General features: G+C 32.1%; 1 pseudogene; it reads left to right on the top strand.

Annotated features, from left to right (window-relative positions):
• Positions 1–10224: 10224 nt before the first annotated feature.
• On the top strand, positions 10225–13413 carry LOC144573927 (disease resistance RPP13-like protein 4; annotated as a pseudogene).
• The last annotated feature ends 5014 nt before the right edge of the window (positions 13414–18427 follow it).

The following is an 18427-nucleotide window of genomic DNA, read 5'->3' as shown; positions in this document are numbered from 1 at the left end:
TCATTTTGACCGTTGTTCCATCAAACGGTTCATATTTCATTCCGATCAATTAATTTCTCCGTTATATTTAACGCAACGTTTTGTCAGGGTTTAGGGTAAATAAAGTTGGTACAACAACGTTTTCACAAAACAGTGAGCTAATTTAATTCTACAATTAATATTAATATATATGGCCAAAGTTTTAATATAAATAGTAAAAAAATTCAGAAAAATGTAAAATTTGATCTCCAAGCAGATATTAATATGGAGAATAAGATAAATGGTTCGGATCGACCGTTTAGATTTTGAAAACTTGAATATTGAGCCGTAGCATAGAGGCCTCTATGCTATCCATAGCACCCCAGCCTTACTCTATATATATATATATATGTAACTAAATTTTGTACATGACCATGTGAAGTTAATTACAATTCGCATTCCTCAGTCAATTAAATTAATTTTTAGTTGTTACGTACGTGCAAAATTCGGACCATTCATATCTTTTATGCACGAATCTCAAATATATATATATATATATATATATATATATATATATATATATATATATAGAGGAGGGTTTAAATGCACCCAAATGCACCCTATCCTTTTTCTCCATTTTCAAAGTTCAAATAGTCATTCCGAACCGTTAGATGCGATCTATATATTAAGATGTACTTGGAGACCAAATTTTACATTTTTTGGAATTTTTTTACTATTTATTAAGCCACTTTGAAAATCGCTGATCCAATGGTCCAGAAAATATAAAATCAGCGATTTTCAAAGTGGCTTAATAAATAGTAAAAAAATTCAAAAAAAATGTAAAATTTGGTCTCCAAGCATATCTTAATATATAGATCGCATCTAACGGTTCGGATTGACTATTCAGACTTTGAAAACGAAGAAAAAAGATTTAAAATATAGGATGTATTTAGGTGCACAAAAATTTGGGTGCATTTGAACCAGGGTTCTAAATAGCTAGCTATAGCGGCGCTATAGCTACGCTATAGCTTTTCCGGACCATAAACGCTAAGCTATGAGATATAATTGCGCTAATTCAGCTACGGCCGCTATTACCGCTATATGAGACCCGCTATAGCTACCGCTATGCTAGGTTTTTTTTTTTTGCAATTTATATGGACTTCTGTACTTCTATTCTTATTTCTAATGCTACATAGTCTTCTATGATAAGTATATTAAACCAAACTATATGCTTCTATTTTTATTTGTGATTTATTTTATCATTCTATATCGAGAAATATTCAAATACTAATTCTTCATTTTGATTACTCTTTTTATAGTATTCATTTATAAAATTATTATCGTTTATTTCAATTGAAAGCTGATTTTGATTATTATTATAATTATAAAATGTTTAAATATGTATATTGACTTCATTTACCTTATAAAATTATTTGCTCTTTGTCTATTATAATATGTAATACCATGAAGTATAAACTATTAAATAATGTTACTTTTTAGATTTTTTTTTCCTTCTTATTTGTGTAATTAATAAAAAGTATAGACTTAGATTAGTTGTCATTTAGTTGGTACATCAATTCTCTAATATTTATTATGTTGATAATTAGTAGAAATGTAGAATATAAAGTTTGAAAAGGGAAAATCGCTATATGTGATAGCTTTCGCTATAGCTACGCTATTCGCAATAGCTTTTTTTTTTTGTCTCCCCGCTATGCCGCTATAATCGCTATTTAGAACCTTGATTTGAACCCTTCTCATATATATATATATGGATTTGGCTAATATGATATAATAACTAGTGTCTTGTGCATTCGCCATTCGCATTAAATTAATATGATATACTTGTTTTAGATAAACTATTTATCTTCAGTTATCTCAGAGGATGCACATAAATTAATTTGAAGATAAGTATTTTTTGTTTGGTCATGCGAAATAAATGTTTCAATTTAGTTAGGTGAAAATTAAGGAAAGATACCGTACGTGTGACGGGAATCTTTTTTTTTTAATTAATTTCTTGCAACTTTGAGTTATGGACTTGCAGGAAATTGTCCAGCATAATCACAAATTTATAATCTATATAAAAAGAAATTAGATTCCCGAATGATTAGTGGTTACTTATTGCTAATGATTTACAATTTGGCTATATTCCTATGTGTTAATTAATTAAGAAATTAATTTTTTTATTTATTTATATTGTGATACTTTTTATTAACTAATACATATTTTAAAAAAGAAAAACCTAACATACACAGTGACCAGTGAATTTAATTTACTGATTCAATTAAAAATGCCGGAAAAATGTAAAGAATAATAATTTCCAAGTTAACTTTTTGAACAAACAAACTAATATTATATAGTAGTATTAGTATACACTATACACCATGTTTTCACCCAATATTACCACACAAATGAATTTATCTGTAATCTTAATATTCTCCATAGGAATTAGCTAGGGATCGTATATATTATTTAATAATTGGACTCAATATATCTACTTTATTGAACTTTTTTTTTCTTTTAATATAATTGAAAGTTCGGTTTAATTAATATTCTATGAAGAAAAATACAAAAATTCAAGTTAGGATACAATTAAAAATTGAATACTAGTTGTAGTGTTTGGTAAACGGGCCGGGCCGGGTGGTCCGGGCAAAACCCGGGCACAGGCACGGGCGTCACGGGCACACGGGCAAAACGGGCCGGGCATCACGGATTTTTTTTTCAAAAATCCTGCCCTGCCCGTTTAATACCTGTGCCCGTCACGGGTTCGGGGGCAGGACGGTCCGGGTACGGGGGGCCGGGCGGTCCGGTCCGGTCCGGTCCGGGTCCGGATCCGGTTTTTTTTTTCTGTTTTTTTTTAAAACAGAAATAAAAAACAGAAATAAGAAAAACATAAATAAAAAACAGAAATAAGAAAAACAGAAATAAAAAACAGAAATAAGAAAAACAGAAATAAAAAACAGAAATAAAAAAAACAGAATTTAAAAAACAGAAATAAAAAACAGAAATAAGAAAAACAAAATTAAAAAAACAGAAATTAAAAAACAGAAATTAAAAAACAGAATTTAGAAAACAAAAATGGAGGGAAGTTGGGTTTAAATTTTGAATTTTAGACCAAAAGTAAAAAAAAAAAAAAAAAAAATCTGCCATGGGTTCACGGGCACGGGCACGGGCACGGGCGCACGGGTTCACGGGCACGGGCGTCACGGGTACGGGTTACGGGTCCGGGTTCTCACGGGTATTTTTCCAAAAAACCGGGTCCGGCCCGTTTAATACCCGTGCCCGTGTACCCGTGCATACCCGTGGCACGGGCACGGTCCGGTCCGGGCACGGGCACGGGCGGACCGGTCCGGGTTGAGCCCCGGGGGCATTTACCAAACACTAACTAGTTGATCTCCGGTGAAATTTATATATCAGACAAAAAGCAATGATTTTCAGAGACCAATTTTCTATGGAATTAATTGTTGTAAATTTGTAAATTAAATTAATTGTTGTAAATTTGTTGGACTCAATTAATTTTGTGGATACTCAATTAAAGTTCGCTGAGATGTTGTAAATATCATAAATGCTCCTGTAAAACTTCAGATAATGTGAATACCCCTATAAATAGTAATCTGCTTGATTGGTATTTACATATGAGGAAAATAATTGTTTGTCTTCAAAATAAATTAATGTCTTATTTAGAATTGTATTAGCTTGGTCACACTAGAGTAGGAATGAAATTTTCCTTTTAGAATTTGTAAAGGGATGTGAATATTTACCTGACAAGTTTTGAAGAACGATTCAGATCGTCTGTTTGAATGCGTTACAAATTGAGATGACATCAGCGAATGTCATAGAAACATATCCAGTCCCTTGATTTTGCATCGAACGGTAACCAGAGGGTGTGCTACTGTTCATTGATGACGTCACAAACATCCAAAATTAAGGTATTTATAATAACAATAAAACAAAATCTCAAAAAAAGATGGTCTAATATGTACTCAAACTATCCATCAATTGTTAATAAAATGGGACCGTATATGGATGTATCTACTGTCTCTAATTCGTGTAGTACCTTGTTTTTCTTTTCTTTTTTCTTTTTTTCTTTTTCAACACTGTATAAATAAATTAGAGATTAACATCCATGTAAACATTAATTATTATAACCCATGTATTTTAAATATTAAAATTAGAATTAGGATCATACAAATAAATATACAATCAGCAATTTGTATTATTGGCTCCTATTAGAAAATTCTCTGTCTGTGCTGCCTAAGATTTAGGCTCTGATTGGTAACAAAATTAACAATAATATTGTTTAATTCAATGAAGAAGAGATGAAAAGAGTTGATTCAGAATTGAATTTTGATGTTCTGATGAGGTTATTATGATATAATGCATGGAAATTCCTATTATATTCAAAGCACACTAAAAATTCCTATTATATTGAAATACATTTAAAGCCCTACATAATTGAAAAGTAAATAAATCTTTATTAATTATCAGTTAAAAGATATATGAATCCTATTGTGTTGAAAACATAAGCAATTTAACATTATAATTTGTAGCAATTTAGAAAAGAGAAAAGGTTTCTGTCCACTGGGTTTTGTCCACCATTTGTCCACAACACTATCCATTCCCAGTTTAACTGTCTTCAACTGTCTCCCCGCTATCCAATTTATAACGGCCTATTTAAACATCGACAGACGACGGAACCTTTCTTTTTTTGAATTTCATTTCCGATATTTTCAAATCCGATCTGATTTTCTCCGCATTTGGTGTTTGCCTTCCTCTTTCACGCGACGCCAGTTATTGATGGATATGGACTGGCGCATCATCTCGATTCCTTTGCTCCGGTTCCTGATGAGCAAATTAAGGTCGGTGAACAGTTTCAAACCAATCCGGCCTTCACTTCTTGGAGGATGCAAGATCGATTTCTTCTCGGATGGCTTCGTTCGACCATTTCTGGCTTCGTTCTGACTCAGTACGTCACGAGGCTCTCCTTTTACTCACGAGGCTCTCCTTACTCACGAGGTTTAGTTCTGACTCAGTACGTCAATTGAATCATGTATACGAAATCGTAATTTATATGATTTTTTTGTATTTTTCTCCTCTCTCTCACCTCTCTACCGACGGCCGCAACGGCAACGAGAGTGGATAAGAAAGAGATGATCGGATCGGAAGAATAATCTGGATCGGTCGCGACGGCAAAATTCAAATCTAGTAAGTTATTTCTGTTGAATTTGTTGTTTTTGTTGTATGCAGTAACAGATCTAGCATTTCAAATGAAATCTGGAGAAAAGAGATGATAGAGGCGATATGGAGTATTGATATGTTAATTTTACAGTATTCATCTTGTCATTTTACAGTATTCATCTTGTGAAAATCTAGAAGAAAGAGATGATTTGTTAATTTTACAGTTTTTATCTTGTAATTTTACAGTATTCATCTTATAATTTTACAGTATTCATCTTGTGAAAATCTGGAGGAAAGAGATGATAGAGAGGCTTCTTACTCATCCGAACAATGAACACAAGAGGTTTCTAATGTAAAAGTTATTTGTCCATAGTTTTTTTTGTTGCTATTATGCTATTCTGAATGTTGCGGTGAATATTTTTATCTTGTGTTGAATAGATGTTGTTTGTGGTGAACATATGTTGTTTTGTGGTAAACAGATTTTTTGTGTGATGATGGATGTATGTATAGATTTAGCAATTTTAGAGTATACATGGTATTATTTTATGATTTATATTTTTTAATTTTACAGTATACATGATTATTTGTAGGTTGTAGTTTAAACTGAAATGTAGCATTTGTTACATTTTATCTTACAGTATAGATGGTATTATTTTATGGTTTAGTTTTAGAAATTTTACAGTATACAAGATTCAATTGAAAATTTACAGTATGATGTGAAAATTTTACGGTATACAAGATTCAATTTTACAGTATACAATATTCTATTGAAAATTTTACTGTATACAAGATTCAATTTTCCAGTATACAAGATTCAATTTTACAGTATACAAGATTTAATTTTACAGTATACAAGATTCAACCCAGTGCAGACGCTAATAATTAACTCTAACTGCTAATAACTTCCTATAACTGTAATTTCCAAAAGTACAGTTTGAAAGTATATTTATTTTGTCATGTTGTGCAAGTTGCAATCTTTTTCTAACTATCATGGGACCACTTCAAATAGTTGCTGAATGTTTTGTGATTAACTGATATATTTTATGTGATATATTGTATAATTATACAACATGTAGAAGTAATTTTACAGTATTCGCGCAAGTCAAAGCTGTGGACAAATGGTGGACAAAAGACTGTGGACAATTAGACGCTTCCTTTAGAAAATATGAGATATATATAACACCAATCTCTTTGCCATCTATCAATCCAAAATAAAATAGAATTTTCATTACCTACTATTTTATTTAGTCTAATATTAAATTATATTTTGCACTTGTTTCTTTATTTCTAAAATAAGATTATGAAATGAGATATTTTTATGTATTAAATTTTCGGCAATTTATGTCTTGACAAATTTCCAAAAAAAAAAAAGGTCTTGTAATTATCATTTCGATATTTTAAATTACTATTTGATAAGCCTTATTAAATTAGACAATCATGATAATAAATACAAGATATTTTGCAAACAAATACATTATAATTGTAACTAATATTTTAAATACAGATTATACCCCCTTTTGATTAACAACTCTATTTTCAAGATGATCGGCCTCCAAACCGACGGAGCATGAGATTTTCTGGTGAATTTAAAATAGCATTTCATTCTTTAAATTTGGAACAAATCTCTAAACATTTATACTTCTTATATTTTCATTAGATACCGATTTTTTTTTATCCGGTTAGAATTAAATACATATTGTTCTTTTCTAATCGTATCCTTAGATATAAGTAAGGAGATATGAAAAACATAGCCATTTTTAAAAAGGAATGAATAAATCAAGTGTATCCATATATTTAGAGAAAAAAAATAACATACGGCTCACGATTTAACAAAATATGAAAGGTTGTATTTTAAAAGAAGTTTTCTTCTCTCAAAAAACTCAAATGGCTCCATATTAAACACACGCATATATTGTACAATTCTAATGAAATATTGGTCATTCAAAATATATTTTTTGTGAGAAACTTTGTAATATATTGATGCTATTCTAATTTTTGAAAATAAACTTTGTGAAAACCTTCTTTTTGTGAGAAACTCTGTGAGCTTCTGCCTCTATGTTACTACGGGTTTTTACTGTCATAAAAAAAGTTAAATGAATTATGACCATTTAATAAATTATGTAACTCATAACTCGTGACTCGCTCACTAAAATTTTATTAACAAATCACTCATTATCAACTCGCTTATTAACTTAATGAGCCGAGCACGAGCATACCCCAACTCGCTCATGCTCGCTCATTAATCACCTCACTCGAGATACACAAAATTAAAGGACCGACCTTTCCGTGTTGAATTATAAATATGAGAGCACGTAACAAGATAATAAATCATTAATTTCTTACTTACATATAAATCAACAAATAATTTTATTTTTTTTGCTAAAAATGGTCACAATTAATATTTTAGAAAAATGATAAAGAAAATAATGCCCCCTAATACTAGCTCACATAAAAGCGCATAATTAGAGGAGAAAAAATTGGCCATAAGAAGTACAAAATTGTTCATGAAATAAAACTTTTTGCAGATAATTACAAAATCAAGGTAACATTATATATAAAGCTGTAATGTTGATATCGAGGCGTGATGTCCTTGTCTTTCACTAAATCATAATTTTAAGTGAGTTGGATGAACACAAATTTTTTAAAGAGTAAATTTTAAAGCCGTCCTCTTTTTTTTTTTTTTTTTCTCTTTTCTTATATGTTTCTTAAAATTTTAAATTGGCCGAGTCAGGCTATGTTATGCATAGTACATTCTTATGTCCAAGTGCCCAAGTGCTAGATCATTGGACGAAATGGTATGTCATGAACAAGCAAAATTAATTAAAATTTAACACATTTATATACATGATTCAACGTATACATATCATGTCAATAAAAAACAGTGTTCTAAATAGTTAGTTATAGCTACGTTATAACTGCGCTGTAGCTTTTTCAAACTCTAAAAGCTATGACGCTATGGGCGATATATAACTAGCTACTTAGTGCAATCACTTTTTTTTTAAACTGTCCCGCTATACCGCTATAATCTCTATTTAAACCATTGATAAAAAACGATGAGATTTGATTCATGTGTTTTATCATTCAATAAAAAATTAACAGATTATAATTAATGATATTTTGAGGTGATTTAAGAAACATATATGGAACAATTGGTAAAAACATTAATTTCTTTCGTGTTACTATTTTGATAATATACTATGAATTATTTCTGACAAATTGTATAAATAATGCATTAATATTATTGTATATTATTCACTAATTGTACGAACTTTTTGTTTGTTTCATAAAAATGTGGTATAATAATTTGTAATGGGAACTAGTGAGTATACACATTGGCCTTAATTTCTAGTAGGCTAGGCTATATATATGTGTATAGAATTATAGAGAAACAATCATAGAAAAAGAGAAAAATGAAGTGCATATATAGTTGCATACAACATGTCAATGATGGATCACAGTCACAGAAAATGACAACTTGCCCAGGTTTCAAATCCATCATCTCTGAGTAGTTAAATTTGAAATGGTGAGAGATTGAGGCTCTGGTGTAGTTTACAGATGCTGACTTATTCATGAGTTATGAGAAGACAATTTATAATAAAGGAAATTTTGTGGAACTCAGATTGAAATAATAGATGACATATATATGAACTGACATGGAAATTAAGAGAGATTTTAGCACCAATATATAGAACCATAGACGGTGTCTTATCGTTTCCCTAGAAGCCAACGAGGCAAACTTTCAAACCAAAATTATCAATGTAGTCCCATTGTCATTCTTTTATATAAATTTTTGGAGTGCAAGTCCCAATGTAGCTTTCGCAGGAATTTAAATTTTGGTCTTCAAAGTAAAGATACATTTACCATGTCCTTACTGTATTTAAATTCTAGTATATGGTTCTGTTTAGATAAGGGAATGAAGGGGAGCGGCAGTTGTATAGTGCCTACAGATTGATAACATTGAAATAAAATAAAATAAAAAACTCAACTAAATTTTAGTGACAATTATGTTCTTAAATTTTAGACACTATTAAAACGATAATAACAATAATTAACAAGAGTTCATAGTTGAAACCTATGGGGACATTGATCGTGATTCATGATCATATAAAAAAAATTTAAGCATTTTCCACACTACTTTATATTGAAAGTAAGCTACTAGCTTAAGTTAGTCGAGATTGTAATTTTATTCCTTATGAATAGGTATTAACAACTTAAATAATGATCGTAGTTAAATTTGAAATGTTGTGAGAACTAATTTGATGTATTTTTTTTTTTCTGATAATGAATTTTCCATAAGTTCTGAGAAGAGTATTACGAAGAATATATTTTATTAGTACATATTACGAAGATGGCATATGTGTATATATATAGAGCCATAGAAATTTGAGAGATTGTTCAATAATTAAATTACCTTTAATATTTTGATATTTGCAATTAATTTTAAAAAAATAAAAACATATGTGGGACGAAAATAATTAACACTATTCTATTTTACTCCTATTCTTAAATTAAGTTACAGCACTTCTAATGATAACAAAATTTGTATGGATTGCTTGAAACAATTCATATAAAATAGATACATATATCAGACTGAACTAACATCACTAACAAGCTTTCTAAAATTAACAACTCACTACTTTTTGAATATTAATTATATTATATGACTTCAAATAAATAATTAACTACATGTACTGTAAACATTATAAATTGAGTAACTAACATATGCAACACAAAATATAAAATTTGATTTCCAGACACATTTAATATAGATATAATGTTGTGCAATTTGAGTTAATTATTTGGGCTTAAAAAAAATGTGAGAAATAATTGAAACACAAAAACCGTAAAGCATTTTAATCCCCATTGGACAACGCTATATATGACGATCTGAGCCAATTAAGCCCCCCTTTTCCCCCACACTACAAAGTACAAACAAATCAAAGTGAACCCTCCCTAGACCCTAGTGACTACATCCTTTTTTTCTTAAAATTAAATTAAAAACATTACTCGGAGAAGAGAACCAATTGACAAGAACTAGTCGATCAAGCATCAGCATAAAGTCCTATTCAGCTACTGAGAGTGTGAATTAAGTTATGAGTCGACACAAGACAGTGCTGCCATGTCAGAGGTCAAGAATACAATAGACTGCCTCGACGGCCGCTTAAAGCAGTGTCTCTTATGCCTTGCCATCTTTCCAGAGGGTGCTGTCATCAAAAAACAGCTGTTGATTCATTGGTGGATTGGTGAGGGGATCGTGCTGGATACTGAGATCGGTAAAGGACGCTTTGAAGAGTTCGTGTACCATGGTCTGATAGTACCAGTCAAACATGAGCACTGTGATGAGGTCCATGCATTCAGAGTATATCCATGGATCCGTCAGCAGCTGATCGAAGCAGCGAAAGAAAACAATTTCTTGGAGCTTGATCCCATGGGAAATCCTGTTGTCGGTACAACTAATTGTGTGATTCTGATGAAGGGGCAAAAACATGTGCGAGCACGAGTGCGGTCTTTTGGTAGGTCCAGCAATCAGGGTTTGCTATCCGTATACAATGTCGACCAACAATATGTGCATCTCGACAGGTCATGGTTCTCTGGCCAGAAAAAAATGGGCACTTTCCAGGTTGGGAGGTGTACTGTACTGCCTCCAGCGAACACCATACCGAGCTTGTGAAAGTGTCACACCCCCGGACAACCCGCCGCGCATTTATGCGCTAGGCGTTAAGCACATCACATACATCATCAATAAAAACATTCAACAAGCCACTTTATTTAAAAATAAATGGAGTTCACAAACAAACAGAAAATGGACAATATGTCAAACATGGCTAGTCAAACAGTCACTGCCATGTCCACACAATATATTGTTCATACAAATATAAAATAAACAGAGAGTGGCTATCTTAACAACTTCCGCTAATTTCCTCACCCGCGGCCTTCCTCCATGCTTTCTTCTTCGTTTCCTGGAACCCACATAACAGGTGGTACGGTGAGAGATCGAACTAACTCTCAGTGCGGGATTTAGTTCCAGCCCGGTGCTTTTACAAATCAATGCATTTAATTCCCCAAATAACATAAAAAGGAGGTTTTTGAATTTTTCCCCATGTCCCTATCAATTCGGATATGCAAATCACTTTAAAATAACCAGTTTTTATTCCCGCCCCTTTTTAACTCATTTCAAAAGGTTTTAAAATTCCACACTCTGGGAATCCATGCCCGTATATGAAAACCCGGCGAATCGCCACGCAAGGACGACCCGATTATCACACTCTAGATGGGCCATTTCGGGGACCCATCCGGCGAACCGCCGCGAATTTGGCGACCCGTTCTGTTCTGTTCTGTTCTGTCCTGTTCACACACTGGGCTGCCACACATGGACAGCCCGCTTTTCAAAAACACATGCAGAGCCGCCTCACACGGACGGCCCCAATTTAAAACGATTCATTCAAGTTCCCCATTCTCAAATTCACAATTCAATTCCTATCAATTCAATTTCATGCATCAAGAGTTCCTATCATGCAATTCTACACAAATTCAAATGATTGTTCGACATTCACAACATGCAGTTTATCCACCAGATTAAGAAAAATGACTACTTACCTCAATCCATGCATTTTTTTGTATTATTTGTAAAAAGACCAGGAACCCGCACCTGTATTTTCAGTGCCTTCGTTTGAGCGGTTGTCAGGATCTCGCGTATTCTCAGCGTCTCCTAAATTCACGCGGTTTGCTCCTAAGTTTTAAACGCTTAATTAACTTCTTATTTCTTTTTAAATCCAAAGAATTTATACATAATTAAAACCCTCAATTCAGTTTCCCCCACAATTCAATTTGGTATTAACCTTGACCCTCGTACTAATTTGATTGACTTTAAAGAGGGAAGGGGTTCGGTTCGGATATTGGGTTATTGGGCCGGGGGTTAGAGGGGGGCGGCCCCCCTTACAGGGGTCTTAGGGGGCTTGCCCCCTGAAGAAAATTTTGGTTCATAGGATCACACTCTAGGGTTAATGGGTTCGGGTCTAGGGTTAATGGGTTCGGGTCTAGGGTTTGGGTTCGGGTCTAGGGCTGTGGTTCGGCCAGCAAGGGTCCGGCTAGGGTAGTGGCCGGCGGCAGCGGCAAGGGGAAGAAGAGAGAGAGGGAGGGGTTCGGCCAGGGGGCTGTCGGCCTAGGGGGCTGGCGGCCTTGGGGTTGCTCGGGTCAGCGGGTCAGTAGCCAAGGGAGAGAAAGGGGGGCGGCGGCACAAGGGAGAACAAGAGAGAGGGAGGGCCGGCGGCATCCAAAAAGAGATGGGGGGGGGGCGGCCAAGAAGAGAGAAAGAGAAAGAGAAAGACTTACAGGAATAATTGAAAAGGAAACAATTGGGAATGAGAAGAGAGGAGAGACTTTGGTTGGTTATATTATTGGATGTGGGCTAAACTTAGGATTGCATATTTCTAATTTGGGCTTACTAATTGGGCTAAGAAATGCATAAATAAAATTTATATGCAGAATTTAGATATAACTTTCATGTAAATTAATAAAACGTTTTGCTATTTATTTTTTGAACTATATATATTATTCTTATTTTTATTTTGATTCAAATTGGATTCTAAATTTAAAATATACCCGAATTCAGAAGCGTTACAGAAAGAATGGTTGTTGAAGGGTATCGGGGCTTGTAGGAACTTGAGGTATCTCAGCCTCAGAGGAATCTCTAGAATTGAGTCCCTTCCTGTTTCAATTGGAGATCTTTACTGTCTCATAATTCTCAATGTTAGAGCGTGCCACAACCTCGAAAAGTTGACTGTTGCTGTCACATCATTGAAGAAGTTGCAGTACCTAGATGTATCAGAGTGCTATTTGCTTGATCAAATGCCTCGAGGCCTCGGTCAGCTCGTCAACCTATAAGTGCTAAAAGGATTTGTGATTGGGAGCACGAAAAGCAAAGACCCGTGTGGTCTGACAGAGCTGACGAGGCTAGAGAAGCTAAGAAAGCTCAGCATCAGCATAGGCTGTCAGTCGGTGGCAACCGATGAAGAGCTCCAACAATTGGCCAGGTTAGAAAACCTGCGGTTTCTTTCAGTAACATGGGGAGTGGTAGCATCACACAAGAAACAGTCACTTGTTTCAAATTCTGGTAAAGTCAAGACAGCTGAGAGCATTGCAGACATGCGCCTCTGTCTTCCCCCGAAAATTGAAAAACTTGATCTTCGCTGTGTACCGTTTAGTGTATTAATTAATTTCCTGATTGGCTTTCGGCGACAAATTAAGTTGGCGGCTGGGCTGTCGAGGTATTGCGACTGAGATTCCTGAGAAATCTCAAATGTGACTGGGATGCTGTTCCTAAGTATTTGGAAGAATTATAGTGGTTAATCAATGTCAATCAAAGTCGTCGTAAACTGAGTTTATTAGAGAAACAAATACAAGCTATATATTGATCAGGTCAATTCGGAAATTATAATAAATAAAAATAGAAATGAAGTTGCGCTGGCCTCAGTAGCCCATCTTATTATTATTCAATACGTACGCAGTTGAATCATCCAATTGCAACACCAGTTCAGAACTTCAGATATCAGGTCATTAATTAATTTTATTATGAAAAAACTATAGAAGACCTTTTGAACATTTAAATGCTTGACAGCTTGAGAACCACCTAACTTTTAACTTGTACCGAGTCGAAATACGTGGGCTACTGGGCTTAGATGCCAACAGGCCGAGCCCGATCTCATGCTCCGCAAAAAACCCAGAAAAAGGTCTGATATTATTATTTATCTTTCTCAAAAAACAATAAAAAAAAAAAACATAATTGATATTTGTACACTATTAACGGAAATAAAATATTTTATTCAACAATTTGAATCTATCCCCAAAGATGGTCCAATTATATTTTATTTGTGTCTGTCTAAAACTATTCATTAGTCCATAATTAAATTTAAATCAGAATGCTTACATATATGAAATTAGGACATTTTGTTTGCTATCTATTTAAAATTTAGAAACAATGTTATTTGTTGTAACATTTGAAGCAATTACTGATACTAAAGATTACATTGCTCGATCATTCCAGAAGCTATATATATGTTATAAATTAAGTTTGTATTAATTTAAAGTACTGGACAAGATGACAAACAATGAAAAAAACAATTTTACAAAATGAAATTAATTTATACTAGAAATTAAGTACGTACGTCCTACAATTAACAATCCTAGTCCATAAAAATGAAACCACCGCTAGCTCTCTAGCTCCATCCTACAACAAGTTGATCTGGTCCTTGCATTGCTAACGGAATTCATATCAATTGAGAATTAAATTCGGCACTTCATACCTACTGTTTCTCGGCGCTTATATACAATACAAGTATATAGGAACTACCACCTCTCCATTCTTGTGAGAATGAAGTGCGGGTTTCTTGTGAGAATGAAGTTTGACTCAAACCGATGTTTTAGACGAAAATGCTCCTCTTTATTGATTTTCAATTAGTTTTCATTCAATTACTCCTTGAGAATTTATCAAAAAAAAAAAAAAAGTTGCAGCTGCTGCCAAGTTATCAAAAATAAAAAATTAAGTCTCTTAATTTGTATTCTTTTATTGAAATTTCAAGAGAAATACATCAGCTTTGGGAGTATAAAGGAGAGACCAATATGATTTTGATGCGCTCTACAATGTTAAAGTTATTGATGCAATTACTAGAATGTGCGAGATTATTGTTATTTTATAGTTTCAAGTACAAAATTATATATTGTTATTTCAATCACTTGTTGAAAGTATGTATGGAATTACAAATCATGTAGTCAATTATTTTTATTTCTATAAATATCAATATTTTTATATATTATTCACATTGTGACAATTAGTTCTCTTGAATTGTATTCTAATCATACATTTTAGACTTCATTAAATTATTTTTTGAGTTTCGAAATATATATATATATATATATATATATATATTATATATGCTAGGTATCAAGTTGCAAGATAACCTTGAAGTGCTGTGGAGTGCATTTAGATGTTGAACCAAAAGTGGCAATGGTCTAGATAGCTATGGTCATGTTTGGTTGTGGACTAAAGTTAATGAGGTATAAAATGGTTATTCTAACTTAAGTCGATCTAAATTATTCATATTTGGTTGATATCTAAAGTTATACCTTGACTTGAATTATTCCTTGTTTAGTAAGAATTTGATGACTCAAGGCATGATTTGATATTACAAATTATTTTGTCCTACAAAATTTGTAATAACAATAATAAAATTATTCTTCATATTTTTTTTCTTTTAATTTTGATTGAAAGAAATTGTACAAGAAAATGAGTTATGTATAAATTAATTCTATATCTTAGCAAAGCACATTGTATTTAATGAATCTTATTTAATTAAAGTTATATGTGTACTAATTTATTTGTCAAAAAAATATTAGGTTGATGAATAAAATTTTTATTATTTTGTAGTAGAATTTAAAAAATATTTTTTAAATTGCATATTTTGTTGATTTAAAAAGTTATGTCATTTAAAAAAAATGTTGATTCTATAATTGATAAAGTTATAAGTTTTCTTATACGTAAATGAAAAAAATTAATTGTTTATTTTATATTTCTTAAAAAGTGATTAAAAATAATAAAAATAATGAAAAGTTAGATTTTATACTCAATTAAAATTAAACCACCTAGAGAGGTGGTTTAATTTAGGTCAATTTAGTTTGGCCTAAAGGTATACTTATTCCGTTTTAATCCGGTTCAATTACATCACATTTGGAGGAATAACTGAGGCCTAAAGCTAGCCCTTATTTCACTGTTTAGTCCACAACCAAACATGACCTAGGTGACTAATCGTTTCCCTTGAAGAACTATATGTTTAGCTTGTACTAATGAATCACAAAACCCAAAGAGACATTAATTTATTTGTTTTGACCGAATCAAATAAATAAATTGTCACTAGGAGAAACGTCAATGTGTTGATTGCATTGTCGAGTATTAAGCATCAGTAGTGTGTAAATATATAATGATTATAATTACTTGCACTTGATATATCATGTGCTCTTTCTTTCATTTGAATTTGAATATTAAGTTGAATTATAATCAGTCAATGTATATTATGGGACCTGTACATCAAGCTATCAAAAAAAACAATGTATAGAGGTAAAGGACACTTAAATTAATTGTTTCTTGTCCTCCACAGGAGAGTTGCTATCAACAAAACAATGTATATATGGAGCTCTCATCCACAGGAGAGTTGTCTTCTATCTTGTGTGCAATTAATGTACAACCCTCACAGAATTCTGATTTTTTTCAACGAGGATATAAAAAATCTACTTCAACGTGTTATATATATAATAAAACTATTTAACCATGCACCTCATATATATGATCATATTGATAAAATTTAATACCAATATTTATTTCAACAAATACTAAGAAATTTTCCAACACATCCTCACTATCTTGAAAATAATCTGGTAATCTTATTTTAAATTAATTTAGTTTAATTAATTGTAAGCTTATTTAATTTTGAATGACCTGGCTATTCAAAGAGGAATAATGTAATTAGGTTCAAATTATCACACTCGAAAGAAAGCGCTAGTGAGGATTTTGAGATAAAAAATGTAAAGTGATTTAATATATTACTTTATTTCCAATTTTTTCTCAAATTACTTTATTTCCAATTTTTTTCTCAAATTAACTTGCAGTCATATACGACCTTAACTTTATTTTTTAATATAAGTACTGAATGATAAATGAAAATAGAGAAAAAAAAAGTAAAAAAAAAACAAAAATTGATAACGAAGTTCCGACAATATATATCGATCGAGTGATTAACCTACTCGGAAAGATGTTATGTTTTTTTTTTTAAATTTGTAACCACTAATTAAAAGTGGGCATTTATATTTTCCAACTAACAAAAACTAAAATGTAAAATTTAATTATCTGATCTTCAATGAAATAAAAAATTTGACCATTTTTCCAGTTCATAAAAAACCTGTTCACACTGTCCGAGTTGGTAAAATTAAAGTCCAATCAAATTAGCACCATCTCTCTTAGTTCGACTCAATTGCATAGATTTCAAATGACAAATACAAAAACCGTTAAAACCGATCTAGTCCGTCATTCATGTATTTACATGTAAAATTTATAAATTTTGAAATCATTTAGTATAAAGTCAATAATGAAGTATATCGGTTTGAATTCGTATTCAAGACGATAACACAAGACATCTTATGCTATTCATCATACTTTAGCCAAACATACAATAATAACAATAACATTAATGATGTGATGGAAGACAGATAAAGAAATCTAGTGAATAGAGTACTCTTGTTCATTTCCCATTCCCATTGATAATATATTTTCTTCCACAATTTTAAATGTAATTAGTAAAATCCCATGAATTTTTTACAATTTTCAAATAATATATACCTGTTTGTTAAACATTTTGGTCACCTAATTAAATTTACACAAAGAGCACGTACCTCTGGACTCTGGTTGACACAACACAATTTGATGAATGATGATTTTGATTCATGAACCAACTGATGGATTCGATGAGATCAACTTCGTGATCTTCTCGTTAGCCTATTTATATACTATTAGCACTAGGTGTTGCATTGCGATCCACTGTGGCTGGCCATAACATTGTCAGATTATGACCTTAATTTGCTTGTTGCTCGGTTGGAAGTCGGAATTTGGAACACTGTAAATGATAAATTTACATCTTCATATATGATTGAACTGAAAATTAAGTTACGGTGATTATGTTTTTTGCATTTTATAATTTGTAAATCTTACTCTTTGTATGAACGATACAATACACTGAGGAGGCATTTTAGGTATATGAGATTATTAAAGATTAGCTTCTGGCATTAATAAAACAAAAAAATAACATAATAATAAACTGAGGAGACATTTATCTCTAACATCTAAATTTAATGAAGTCCAAAATATCAAATTATACATAAGAGTTGAATATATAAATATAAGAAAATGAAAGATGAATATATGATACATGAATTTAATGGTGGAACTTCAATCAGCTAAATTTTCTTTTATATTAAAAATAGAATGAGATGAAATTAATTGAAATTTCTAATTAAACGAAACCCACGGGTATTCCCGACGAACCGCCGCTTCCTCCTCCGGTGTGTAATCGTTCTTTATATTAAAAATCTTGCGAATCTCGTCAAGAGACTTATTGGCCATTTGACCAGCCATCTTTTTGCATGTCAGATCCAGTAGTCCTTTTATGTTCAGCTAATGTGCTGCCTTAATAAGACCGAAAATCATTGCATGATCGACATTTGTAAATTCTTTGTCCTAGTTCTCGATTTC

The sequence above is a fragment of the Carex rostrata genome, chromosome 22, assembly GCF_964058835.1.
Source record: "Carex rostrata chromosome 22, lpCarRost1.2, whole genome shotgun sequence".
NCBI lineage: Eukaryota > Viridiplantae > Streptophyta > Magnoliopsida > Poales > Cyperaceae > Carex > Carex rostrata.
This window is presented reverse-complemented; position numbering and strand designations above follow the sequence as displayed.